The 14465-nt window shown below is 36.9% G+C and overlaps 1 long non-coding RNA gene across 1 annotated transcript in view; it reads left to right on the top strand.

Annotated features, from left to right (window-relative positions):
- LOC140708925 (uncharacterized) overlaps nucleotides 1–14465 on the top strand; it is a 112469-nt gene that overhangs the window by 81917 nt on the left and 16087 nt on the right. Inside the window, exons 8-10 of the long non-coding RNA XR_012089238.1 lie at nucleotides 767–883; nucleotides 11136–11277; nucleotides 12856–13066. This is a non-coding gene — a long non-coding RNA (uncharacterized lncRNA). The remainder of the gene's footprint in view (nucleotides 1–766; nucleotides 884–11135; nucleotides 11278–12855; nucleotides 13067–14465) is intronic.

Genomic DNA, 14465 nt, shown 5'->3' with positions numbered 1-14465 from the left:
AACAGCAGGTTTCCAATCTAAGTGTTCCTTGGCTGTAAGACAAAGTCACTGCATCAACCTGGCCTCTATGCATCACCCCTATGGAACACGGGGATCAAGGGGGAACTGATGCAAAGATGCTGGTGCTTGTGTTGCTTGCTTTGCCATGATTAATAAAGTCTTTTGTCTCTGATTCAGGAGTCTTGTGTCTTCTACTAGCATTCACAAAGCAGTAGCAGCCTTACTTATTAGCTTAGAAGTAGGGCAAAATCCCTGACCAGATAGGAGAAAGCTGCATTAACTTACTCCATCATCCTTTTGGGGATGGAATTAATGGACCACCAAAACTGCAATCTGATTCTTGCCAGAAAAGAGAGCTATGATTTAATGAATCTAAATCTGAAGCCATTACGTTGGTAGATGTTCCATGAACAAGTGAAATGTTTTTTAGAAGCACATTCAAAAGTTGTGGGAGTGGGGGAGGGATAGTTTACTCAGAGGTATGTATTGTTAGTCCCTTAAATAAGATGAGGGTTTTTGTTTCCCTCCCAGTAGCAGAAAACTTTTAAACTAACATTATTCTGAACATTTGGAATAAAATTTTGCACCTTTGACCACTTATGTATTGATATGGTATAAAGTAAGTTTGAATCCATTAGAAGCAGAATCTTGGCATGATCTACAGACTTCCAGCAAAAGTGGCACTTGGGTCCTAATACTGACCTAATAACTGAGTTGTTGGGCAAATCAGTTATCAAGTGAAAATGTCAAATCTGTCCCTTCACAGATACCTGCTTGGGTGTAACTATTTGTATTCAACTGGTAACAGCCTAACTACACTTTTGATCCTATGGAAATAGACAGTCTGGAATGTGGTGATACTCTGTAGCTATCAAATCTGCAGGTGAGAGAAATAATATTTATGAAAATAATCTGAAGAACATGCAGTCCATCTATTTCTCTAAACAGTTATTTCTCAACTTTTTGCTTTTTAAATTGGTCCCTTATGGAGCCTTTTTAGGCATTTTTCTCCTTATCACCTTCCTGCTCCTAGAGAAACTTGAATATCAGAGATAAGTGGTGTATATATTTATGTACTGTGGCCCTTTAGAAGTCTACAAGCTATTTTAAGATCTAAGATTTTCTTGCCTCCTAAGAACAAATAATCATCTGCTTTTGGATGGTATTGCCCATGTTGAGAATTCACGCTCCAAGCACTAGGAAATCTATCCCTGGACTGATGGAGTATTTCTCTGCCTACACTCCATTATATTGACTCCCAACAATTTCTTTTTTGCTTAACTTTCCTGTACTTTGGATTAATATGTATATTTAGTAATGCTGTAAGAAACAATACCAATAAACTACTGTAAGGCTACAGATAAATTGCTAATTGGAGGCAACATAGCATAGTGATTACAAGTTCTATCTGACTACTTGAATTTAATCTTGACATTACCACTTACTAGCTATGCAACATTGGACTTATTATATGTCATCTCTCTAAGTTTCAATTTGCTCATGTGTAAAATGAGAATAATAATAGTACTCACACCACAGGATGATAAGAATTAAGGATAAAACAAACACAAACTGCCTGACCCAGAATAAATGTTCAGCAATATTAGCTCTTAGATATATGTACAGTAATGCAGGGTGATCTCCACAAATATTCTAAATGGAATGACTTTTAGCCAGGACCAGTGGCCTATATCTGTAATCTCATTGTTTTGGGAGGCTGAGGTGGGAGGATCACTGGATACCAGAAGTTTGAGACCAGCCTGAGCAACATAGTAAGACCCTGTCTCTCCAAAAAAAAATTTAAAAGAAAAGAAAAGCTTATAACTTAGCCTGGTGTGGTGGGGTATGTATACTGCCTGAAGTCCCAGCTATTCAAGAGGCTGAGTTGGGTGGATTGTTTGAGCCCAGGAGATCGAGGCTACAAGGCTACAGTGAGCCATGATCACACCACTGCACTCCAGCCTGGATAACAGAGCAAGGCCCCATTTCAAATAAAACAAAAAACAGGTGAAACTCCGTCTCTACCAAAAAAATACAAAAAAACTAGCCGGGCGAGGTGGCGGGCGCCTGTAGTCCCAGCTACTCGGGAGGCTGAGGCAGGAGAATGGCGTAGACCCGGGAGGCGGAGCTTGCAGCGAGCTGAGATCCGGCCACTGCACTCCAGCCTGGGCGACAGAGCGAGACTCCGTCTCAAAAAAAGAAACAAAAAAACCAAAAAAAACCAAAAACAAAAACAAAAAACAACAAACAAACAAAAAACAGAAAACAAACCAAAAAAAACCCCAAATCAAAAAGAATGTTTTTACTTGTCATACTGAGTATGTTTACACTGGTCATATATAGTTGAGTAATTGATTTTATCTTAGGAACACTAGAAATAGACATTGAGGCTAGTGATATATTAGTTTTCTTTCTTTGTATCATCTGAAAGTTTTAAGTTCAATTTGTCTCCTTCTGTTAGCAAGTATATAGTAATTCATAGCATATATATTTACTCCTGATATCTAATTATGTCCTTACTCTCATTTCCATTTCTTGTTTACCATGGATATACAGGCCTGGATTTCAGTCCTTCATTCAATACTCATCAACCGGTTAATCTTGGTTGTGTTTTCAAGCCTCCTTAACATCCCACTTACATAAAATAGGGTCAATAGTAGGACCTAATTAATAGGATTGTTTTGAGGAAAGTATACAGTACCTAACAAGTAATAAGAATTCAATATATGCTAGTTACTTTTACTATTTATGTTATTTTGCCATATTTTAAACCACTGTAAATATTTTTTCTGCAAAAAAATGAATAAATAAAATATACTTAGAATGTTGCCATGACAGCAGTGTCTTTTCCACCAGGGTTTGGGATTTCAGGTATTTTCTCACACTATTACTTAAGCCTTCTTAACTAGGAAAGGAACAATGAAATTCACTCAGCACCACTCTGGTCATCATTGTAGACTCATCTTCAAGTCCCTAGTTGGGACACTGGCTTATGGTCTGTGGATGAATGAGAATGAGAATTTTACCAGTATGATGACTGCTTTAGTAGGGCAAGCCCTGGAACTAAATTTACATCTTTAGACACTTTCCTTGAAGGTCAATGAAGCTTTGCTCATGATGCTAAGCAAAGTAACTTGTACATCCTCATGCCTGTCTCACATCTGCTAATAAAAATAGTTGTCTTTTTTAGTAGCTGACATCTAGGGCTTGTACTAACATATTTAAAAATCCTCAGCCTAGATGAAAGTTCTAGCTTCTTTATTTCACTTCTGTGGCCTTGAGCAGGTTATTTTGTCTCCTAGGTTTCTCTTCCATAAAGTAGAGATAATATACAGACATGGTGTTGAGAATGAAGTGAACTTATATATAAATATGTAAAGCTTGTGCCATGCCTATTGTAGATACTTTGTCAATGTAAATTTGATTCATTTCCCTTTTATTGGTAGGGGGATCAGGGTTTTCAGGTTGATTCTCAGGTTAAGAATAGAAAAAGTAAAGCATTTCTTACCTTAAGTCCCTTACAGTGCTGATTTAGCCTAGTAAAAATAGATCTCAATACAAAGTGCAAGGGCAGAATCTTCTCACCACAATAAGGAATTTCTTGCTTTTCTCTTTTCAGAGGAGTTTGGCTGTGCATGGATGAAATTAATGGGGGTAGATATGAATGGAGGAAGGGGAAGGGGATGTTTAATATTTGTTCTCCTCCTTTAGTGTTGGTGTCATGGGGAATGCAATTTCTGAGACCCTGTGTGATAGTCATAATTCTAAAATGATTCTCAAGGACCCATTCTTGTATAATTTCCTCCCTTTAACTGTAAGAGGAACGCTTGAATATGAAAGGACATCACTCCAGTTAAGTTACACAGCAAAGAAGATCTTGCAGATGTAATTTGGGATGCTAATGAGTTGACTCTGAGTTAACCAAAAGGGAGATGATTTGGATAGGCCCGACCTAATCACAGGAGCCCCTTAAATCTGGGTCTAGAGGACAAAGACAAAGTTAAAGACTTGAAATATGACAGGATTTGACTTGGCACAACAACAGGAATAGAAAGGGGGCCATATGGTAAGGGTGGCCTCTAGGAGCTGAGAGCAGCCCCACGCTGACAGCTAGCAAAGTAACAAAGACCTCAGTTTTATAACTGCAAGAAACTGAATTCTGCCAAAAATGAGAATGAATTTGGAAGTCAGTTTTTCTCCAGAGTCTCCAGCCAAGAACTCAGTCTGGTTGACACCATAATTTCAGACTTATGAGATCCTGAGCAGAGAAACCAGTCTTGCCATGTCCAGACTTCTGACCTATGGAAACTGTGAGATAATAAATTTGTGCTGTCTTAACTTGCTGGGTTTGTGGTAATTTATTGCACAGAAACAGAAAACTAATGTGCCCTGGTGCATTATATATTTACTCCTGATAATACAATAGGTTTTCTATTAAATAAATAAATATGGCAAAAAACATAAATAGTAAAAGTAACCAGCATATATTGAATTCTTATTACTTGTTAGGTACTGTGTACTTTCCTCAAAACAATCCTATTTATTAGGTCCTACTATCGACCCTATTTTATATAAGTGGGATGTTAAGGAGACTTAAGAACTCAACTAAGATTAACCAGTTAATGAGTAATGAATGAAGGACTCAAATCCAGGTCTGTACATCTATGCTAAATAAGAAAGGGAAATGAGAGTAAGGACATAATTAGATATCAGTAGGAAATATATATGCTATGAGTAAATAGTTTTTATCATATTTATTATATTTCTTTTAATAGTTTTTCTATTAAAAGAACCATGATATAGTGAGTTTTGCTTGTGCTTTAAGTCTTACCCTCAATTACTAAGCATATAATAACTTACAGAGAAGCCCAAGGCAGCACCTAGGAAGAGCCTGAAACCTGTTCCACTTATTTCAGCAGTAGCTTCATCACTGTTAGACATTATCCTCTTGAGCTACCAGCCCTTCAGATTTAGCAACTTTATCCTACATACAGCTTGGGAATGAGGTCATGGTAGCTCCTCATTGGCGTGGGCCCTAATTCATGATTCAAACATATCAGGCTTTTCTGCAGTAGTCAGTTCAAAAGTTTGATTCTGCATGATTCATAACATGCTCATTTATTTCTTTTGTGCCTCTTAATGTTCTTATTCCTTCATTATTATTATTTGAATCCTCCTAGATTCCAAAGTCCTGGGATGACGAGATCTTTTTCTTCCTTTTGATCTTCTACAGTACTTATTATTGTTTGCAAACTAGACAGTCAAAGATTGATTAAAAGAACCATGATATAATAAGTTTTGCTTGTGCGCTAAGTCCTGCTCTCAATTAGTAAGCATTTTCTGATCTAGCATTCACCTGAAAGATAGAAAGGAGATGGAATCTTATTAATAATAAACCACCAGAACGGAGTCAAATGATGCAATAAGAGTGGAAGCTCTTCTTTCTGGCAGAGAAGAGGAAGTCCATATGCTCAGAACTGTCAAGCAGTGAGAGCAGAAATGGGCTAGGGTAGTTATCAAGGAATTAATTCAAATACTCTCTATGAAACAACTGAGCTACTAATGTCTTGGCACCCCAGACGCACCTCCCCATGTGAATCACAGCCATTTCTATCCTGTGATACAAGCAGAGAGCTGCCATTAAGGAAATGCAACAGTTTGCAAGAGGAGAACTAGAAATAACAGCTGCTGATACATGAAAAAATAGAGCAGAGACTAATGTAAACCGTCCAACAGACAAGATATTTTAAAAGGAAGGTAGATCTGACCAAGAGGGGAAAACGATAATATGTTCCCAGAGTAGTGGATGACATCTACACACCAGAGTAAGTCCATCCATGTTGGCTGGACCCTAAACCAACTGGCTGGACCCTTTTGATACATACTAAAATCAGTCATGCTACAATGCACACTTTACCCATGTAGACAAAGCCTGCAGTCATCCCACTATTTCAAGGGAGAATAATAGAAAAACAGACCACAAGTTGCAGAGGCAAACCACATCAGTGACTTGCTAATGTAAGTTCAACTGATATTAGGTTCCAAACTGGAAGCCAGCCATGGTGGTTCATATCTGTAATCCAAGCACTTTGGGGGGCCAAGGGAGGAGGATCGCTTGAGTGCGCATGAGTTCAAGACCAGCCTGGGCAACATAGCAAGACCCCGTCTATAAAAGTTTTGGGGTTTTGTTGTTGTTTTGTTTTTAAATTAGTCAGGTATGGTGGCACACACTTGTAGTCCTAACTACTTGGGAAGCTGAGATGGAACGATCACTTGAGCCCAGGAGTTTGAGGCTGCAGGGAGCTATGATCAGTCCACTGTACCACAGCCTGGGTGACATTCCAGCTTGTCTCTAAAAATTAAAATAAAAAACTCTTCTACACCATGTACTGTGTGCTATTCATTGTAAGTGAATACTAAAAGATGGGAGCTATTTGTGAATTTTGGAACTAAGAAGGCCTAACAGATGCAGATGGAGTCACAGTATGAGCTCAAGTACAAAGATGGAAAGAGCATGGCGCATTGGAGACAGACTCATCCACTATATCCAAATTACTTAGTGGTTCATGAACAACTGTGAGTGGATAATCAAGAATCACCAGATACATGCGTAGAAGCAGCAGCAAGGGGCCTTATAAAAAGAAACTTGATTCTGGAAAGAAATAGATAATTCAGGAAGAAAACTTAAACATGATCATTTTAGTATTCTCAGAGAGATTTGAGAAGCCATTATATCCAGAATTGAATAAGATAAAATAACTAGAACTGGTTCTTAGAAATGCATATGATTGTCAAAATAAAATACTGGATAGGATAACTGAATAACAACTTGGACACAAATTGTTAAAGTTGGTGATACAAAATATTCATAAATATCTCTCTACATATATATAGGAACATAAAGAAAAAGACAAAGAAATTTTTTAAATGGGTGAAAATATTGAGCTGTGAATAATATTTATTAAAATATATCAATCAAAGTGTTCACAAAAAAAGTAAAACACATTATTGAAGATGCAACAGGAAAATTTCTTTGGGCAGAGTAAAGATTCACATCTTCAGATTTGAAAGGAGCTGTAAAGTATCTGTTTATTTCTTTACTCAACAATTATTTGAGCTCAGTATTATTCAGAATTTTGTGGTTATGAAAGTATCAAAAAGGGCTGGGCGCAGTGGTTCCCACCTGTAATCCCAGCCCTTTGGGAGGTCAAGGCGGGCAGATCATGAGGTGAAGAGATCAAGGCCATTCAGGTCAACAAAGTGAAACCCCATCTCTACTAAAAATTAAAAAATTAGCCAGCACGGTGGTGTGCACTTGTAGTCACAGCTACTCGGGAGGCTGAGGCAGGAGGATCACTTGAACCCTGGAGGTGGAGGTTGCAGTGAGCTGAGACTGCACCACTGCACCCCAGCCTGGTGACTTGGTGACAGAAGGAGACTCCATCTCAAAAAAAAAAAAAAAAGAAAAAGAAAAGAAAAGAAAAGAAAAAAAGAAAAAGGAACTGTGTGAAAAATACGTGATAGGCAGTGTTTTAAAATACCCCCCAGGAATCCTACCCACTGTGTATATGCCCTATGGCATCTCTTCTTCTTAAATATAGGGAGAGACCCCTGATTCTGATAGATGTCATTCCCATACTAGGTTACGTTATATGGCAAAGATGAGGGATGTTTTCAGATAGAATTAATGTCCCCAATTAGTTGACTTTCAGTTAATCGAAAGGGAGATTATTCTAGGTGTGCCTGACCTCATCAAGCAAGTCCTTTAAAAAGGCTCCCTGGACTAGAGACAGGAAGAAGAGATTCTCTTTCTATGGCTGTCTTTGAAAAAGCAAGCTTCCATAAATTCTACAGCTTCAAGGAAGTGAATTCTGCCAGAAATGTGAGGAAGTGCGGAAGTCGACGCTTCCCTAGCCAGTTGAGAATGTAGCTTAGTAAACACCTTGATTTTAACCTTGAGAGACTTTATGCTGTGGATTCAGCTGGCCTTTCCTGGACTTCTGACCTTCACAAACTGTGCTATAATAAATATTATTTTAAACAGTTACATTTGTGGTAATTTGTTAAGCTGTAGTAGAAATCTAATATATCTACGTAAATTATGGTGAAACTTCAGAACACTGTGTGTAAAACAATTCTTACAGCTTTCCAATAAAATTTTAAAAGTTATAAAACTCAAAATAACTTTAAACTTTTCATTAACAACACCATATTCTAGAAAACAATGCAACAACTCCCTCCATGTTCTGACAGAAAATGATTTGGAGCCAAACAATTAATAAAGTCAGAGTGAAATAAAGACATTTTCTGACATGTAGACTTTGGAAGTTCACTGTCCATATGGCATGATTCTGAGAAAGTGATAGAATATTTTTTAAAGAATGAATTTGACTTTCACTCTTGAGAAAATCTCCTTGCAGGGGTACATATGAATATGTGCCAGATATCTCACTTGGATCTGGATGACATATTTGCAGTATCTTAGTATTTTAAATGCTGTTTATTGTTTTTTACATTTTTTACTGAGGTACAATATATGTGGTCAAATGAATATCAAGTTCACTAATCTTTAGGAGGTTGAATCAAGTTTTAAAGATGTATACACCTAAGTAAACACTACTAAGATGAAAATATATAACATTTCCAGAACCCAAAAGTGGTCTTTATGCCCCTTCCTAGTCATACCCTTCCATTCTCAAAATAGTAATCACCATTCACACTTCTTTCTTCATTCATTAGTTTTGCCAGTTCTTAAACTTCATCCAAATGTAATCCAATAGTGTGTATTATTTTGTGTCTAATTTCTGCCATTGTGAGAGTCATCCTTGTCATTGTGTTTACCAGTTGTTCATTCTCTTTTCATTGCTGTGTAGTATTTCTTTATACGCTATAATTTAGCCATTTTTGTTGTTGGACATTGGACTTGGTTTTGGTTGTTGGTTGTCATAAATGAGTCTGTTATGGACATCCTTCCACAATATTTTGGTGGATGTGTGCACTCATTTGTGTATGGGAAAATACCTAGGAATGGGATTGCTAGGACATAGGGTAGTCGATATTTTTGTTGTTTTTAACATTTACACTCAATTTATGAGGAAATATTGAAGGCTTATGTATAGTTATAAGCTAATAAAAATAATAAAATTATTGGCAATTTGAAAGCAATGTTAAGACTGAGAAATAAGATCTATAGGGAAAGAAAGAAAATTTCAGTTTATTTCTTTACATCCACTAAGCTGTAATTAGGGTGAACTCTCAAAAACTTTATTCTGATCATGATTTGATCAGAATTAAGTGACTTTTCCTTGATCTTAGGATAAAGGCGAAACTCCTTTATAAATGCTGCAAAGTTCCAAATGGCCGGTCGATATTTATCTTTTCTTTCTTATGTCTCTGCAGTTCTTGACTTTATCCACTTGAGTCTCACTGACACTCATCATTACTTCTCTGCCACAGGGTCTTTGCACAAGCTGTTCCTCTGCTTAGAAAGCTTTTGTTACAATTTTCCACATAGTTAAATCCTATTCATTGGTCAGATTTCTTATCAAGGGTGGTCTCTTCTGAGAAACTATCCCTGACCTCCTTAATATAAGTTCTCATGACTTATCTCATAATGATTTTATTTTGGGTCATACTTATAATTTATTTTGTTTTGTTATTATTGATCACCCTTTTCATTAAGTGGTGATTTTCACTATGGCAGGATTTATGTCTATTTTCACTCATTTTATTGCTAGAATCTAGTGCAGCATTTGATCCACGTGGACACTCAATATTATTGAGCAGAAGAAAGACTCTTGTATGATTTTCAATGTCGAAATCTCAAAATTGAAGGAGTAGTATCATTTAAAATTATGAAGGCGTGAGCCGAGATTGCGCCACTGCACTCCAGCCTGGGCGACCAAGCGAGACTCCATCTCAAAAAAAAAAAAAAAAAATTATGAAGGCAACCACTTGAAAAACTGAAAATACTGTAAATCGGAATGAAAATAGGAGAAGACTCTAGTAAGGGAACTAAATTTCTCTTCTTTGCAGAATGGAGTCTGTATAAGCTATCTAAAGCCCAGTACTTACAGTGACAAACACTAGAACTAAAATTAGAAATATTTAAATGTAACTGTCTCTGGGAAATGAGACCGAGGCTGAGGAATGGAGACTGGGAAGGTGAATTTCTAAGTTTTACCCTTATTTTTAATTTATTTTGTTACATTTATTATAATATATATCAGAAAGATGAAACTGAAGGTCACAGTACACGCCCAGCTTTAGAAAACTTTGGAAGACTGGGAGACCTAATTTGTATATCTGTCCCTGTGCCACAGATTGGGCATAAGGTATGGCACATGTAAATAGTTATTTGAGATTGCTGACAAAATTACTGGATATATGATAAGCTCAAGGTTTTTGGGATAAAGTTATGCCAATGGGAGCCACAAACTCATTTGAAGACTATCACGGTAACAATATATTTTGGGAATTGACTTGTAAAAAGGCTGAAGTTCACTGGAATTAGTTCAAGTAGTCAGGGATTAGTACAAAATTTTAACATCCTGGGTGGTTTCTGCATTTGCTCCCACTTTAGTCACAGCACAGGTGGTAGCAATACCAAACCAAATTGATCACATACAATGACAGAGTATGATAAAGTATGATTAACAAAATGTTAATCACTATATAGGTTTCAGATATAAGATCTCAAGAGCTGAATTTGAGCAAATATTTCTAACCTAATTGATGAATTCAAGCTAAGGATTAGTGCTATCAGGAGAAAATTTGTAGTAGGATGTGGGGACTTGGGGTCAGGATGATCCACATTAATTCTGGTACACCATAACGTACTCCCTCAGTGACTCTGTTTAGAAACCAGGACCTTGCCTTCTGGGCTATATCACTGAACATTTCCAGTACGTAGCCTGTCCTCCAAGTTCCAGCACAAAGCTAATTCCTTTTTTGAAGCCTTTCTGTTGCCCATAGCCAGAAACAGTTCTTCTCTCCCTTATCTCCCGCAGCATTTTCCCAAATTTCTTATGGCATTCAGCACTTTATACTATGTATTCTGGTTACGTATGTGCATCCCTTACTTCTTCCATTAATCTGAGAGCTCATAAAAATTATGTCATTTGCATTCACCACAGGGCCTGGCCATGGACTTGCATATCATTGCTGAGAGAAGTCTCAATAGCAGCTTAAGTACTATTGAGGACCTCAAGATGACAAATTTTCTCCATCTCTTCTAAGGCTGAATTGTCATATGCAATGTGCTTTATGACTATACTGGTAAGGCTGGTAAGTGTCACAGGATTTAGAATTGGTGCTACTCTATATATGCTCTAAACATATACTATAATTTCCATTGTATTATTTAAGGGAGTGGAGAAGGTTTTTGTCAGTGTTAACAAGCACTGGGTATCTTCCTATATCAAATATATGTGTTAAAAAAGCAGAGGTTGGTTTTCATTAATAAGAACTGAGAAGATATTTGAATGTTTGTAATAATTACAATGATTTTTGCAAGCTGTATAGCTTAAGCTAATTTCTAATATTACATCATTTAAATTCTCATAAAAGTTATAATATTCTCCTACAAAGACAAACTAACACTCTACATATTCATTGTCTACAAACCTAAAATAGTAATGAAAATGTCTTAGAGAGGAAATAGAGACAAAATTCATGCTACATTCAAAGCAAAAAATTTTTCATGATTTTAAGTACGTGCAAAGAGATTCTTAGCAGCCTGTACACTGAAGTTGTGATTTCTAAGTTATGTCCCAAGGAATTCCTTTTCTTATTTTCTCCCAAGGCTATCTTTTTTTTTTTTTTTTTTTGGTATTATTATGGATTAGATTTGTTTGGAACATAAAAAACAGAATTGATCTTCCCTCCTTGAATAATGCAGAAGATAATATATGTAGGAAACTTTTTCCAAAGCATATCTGAGTATACACCTTTGAATTTTACTTGAAAACATGTCATTCCATTCAAAACTCTGAATTAAGATGCACTATTTTTTTGCTGAAGGCTATTTTAAATTAGGCTAATAAATTGCTACTCTCTGCCTTGCGTGATAATGCATTACATTTTCTACTGATGTACATGTATTGTTTGACTCTAATGGTGTGGAAATTAAATGTTAGACATGGGCCAGATGTTCCTATAGATGAATATGAAGTATGACTCTGGCACAGTTATGTCTCATCAGAACAGAGAGGAAGAATGCAATAACCAAACAACAATAATAACCACCCAAGAATGCCCTCTGATAGTGGTCTCCAGTAAGAACTAACAATCATGTAAGCCTAGATCCTTAGTCCCTACCTTTGAGGAGTGTTCTAAATGTCAGCAGTATTTGCACCTGTTCATGAGGAAAGTGATGTCATTTCCTAAAATACAGAATAAAATAAAGTTGTGAATATACTACTATTTGGAGGGGTGTCCAGAGACGGTAAATATATGTCATCTTTATTTGGCAAACAGGAGCAGCTTGATTTGGCACCTCCACAGGACCATGAGATTCCACGGGTCATTCCTCTGCTCTGAGCAGTTCACAGCAGGGTGGGAGGAATATGTGACTTGGGGGAAGGGAAATGGCAAACAAATGGGCCTTATGGTGAATTTTAATGAAGATTCCCTGCTGGCTTTAGCCCCATTGGGAAAAAGAGAGAAAGAAAAAGAAACCCATAATCTCCTATTTGAGGTTAAGTTACAAATGGGATAATAATTCAAATAGTAGCAACATCTCACAAGAATGAGGTGGGGTTAGGAGGGTATATAGGATGTTTGCTGCTGCTGCTGTTTCTACTAGCACTAACTAGATTACTAATGATAAGTAGCTATGTCTTTGAAAATAATCAGAGAGATGGTGATAGAAGACTAATACATTGCATCATCATCCACTCAGTGAGAAATGGCTTTTGCAGATTTGTGCTGATGGATCTAGCGTGTGGACTTCTGGAGGCTTTGAGGTGGATATACTTCAGCTGTGGATAAAGAGGTGAAGAAGGACATCTATGGTGATGCTCAGTAATACCTGCGAAGAACTGTGGAGACAGACAAATAGTCAAAGGCGAGGTCAGTGCTTGCAAGTATCTTCTTTTAAAAGAGTTGCCTAATACCAAGAGGAATATCATGGGAAAAATGCAACATGAAGAAAGAGGATAATTTATCCCTGCAAGAGTTATTTCAGCTGCAAGTGTTGCTATCAATTTTTTCCCTCTCTAGTGATTCATTTGAAATATGGGATAGTGAGGGATTCATTGCTTTGTGCATTGGAGGTTTGTTTGTGTGCTCCTTTTCATTAACAGCCATATTTCCTTTCCAATTTATGAGAATTTTTTTTTTTCTTTCTTTGGCATTGTTACTGATTTTTAGCCCAAATAAACACTGATTTCTCAGGAGTAACCTAATTTCTACCTTTTTCTTTTTCTTTCATTTCCATATTATGTCACTTTCTAAAAACAAAAAACTGGTGTCTTGAAAATCTTTTCCTTATTAATTATAAAGTTTCTAATGTGAGCTTTGCACTCAGATGAATGCTACACCTTCTGGATCTCTCTCTCAAGCTATCTGTAAGCAGAAACCTATTGTTTTTCCATTTGAAAGTATGATTGAATACATATTTAATTTGTTCCTGGTGTCATCAGTTCCAGGAAAATTAAAAGTGTGTATTCCTGCCTGCCAGGTTAATGGAGGCACTGGAAATAACTTTCTAGAACCCTCATCTTTTGGAGAAAATTGCTTTCATTCTCCTTAGCTCTGCAAGTTTCCTTTTCTTATCATCTAATCAAATCCACTGTCATCATAGAAGTAGATTATTTGCAGAATTTCCCTTGATAGGTTGATGTTGGCATTTTTTTGTGCCTGGTTATTTAGCCAAATTTCAAAAATGGATACTTTTTGTGTTTAGCTCAAATTCCATCTTGCTCTTGGATTGGCCATTTCTTTCTAGACTCACACTTCTTCAGCACTGGCACAGTAAGTGGATGGTGGGCCCAAGACAAAAGGCCAAAGGGGGCCACTTTGCCCACCATTTGCCTCCTCAAGAAGAGTCACTGGCAGAATCTAGACTAATTCACTAGTTATTTTATTGGGGTTGAAGGCTGAAGCCCTAATCCCCTTGTGCTCTAGACAATTACTTCCTTTGAGGTCCTGAAGGAGATGACCATGGCAGGATAGGATGGGAACCCAGGATTCTAAGTGACGTTCGGATATTAAGTATTGTATAGGTAGAGTAATATTTGAGTAAAGAGCATAAATTGGAGAGTGAGGCTCAAAATGGAGTCATGTCATTATCACTTACTATGTGGTCATGGTCAAGTTGTCGATACTCACTCAACCTCAGTTTTCTCATCTGTCCAATATATGTGATTATAGTTACTACTTTATAGCACTGGTGTATTAAATGAGATACTATATATAAAAATGTTCCGTTCAGGGCCCAGTACAAAGTATACCCTCAATACACA

The sequence above is a fragment of the Chlorocebus sabaeus genome, chromosome 17, assembly GCF_047675955.1.
Source record: "Chlorocebus sabaeus isolate Y175 chromosome 17, mChlSab1.0.hap1, whole genome shotgun sequence".
In the NCBI taxonomy this organism is placed as follows: Eukaryota; Metazoa; Chordata; class Mammalia; order Primates; family Cercopithecidae; genus Chlorocebus; species Chlorocebus sabaeus.
The sequence above is the reverse complement of the archived record's forward strand: the minus strand, read 5'-3'. Positions and strand labels throughout refer to the sequence as shown.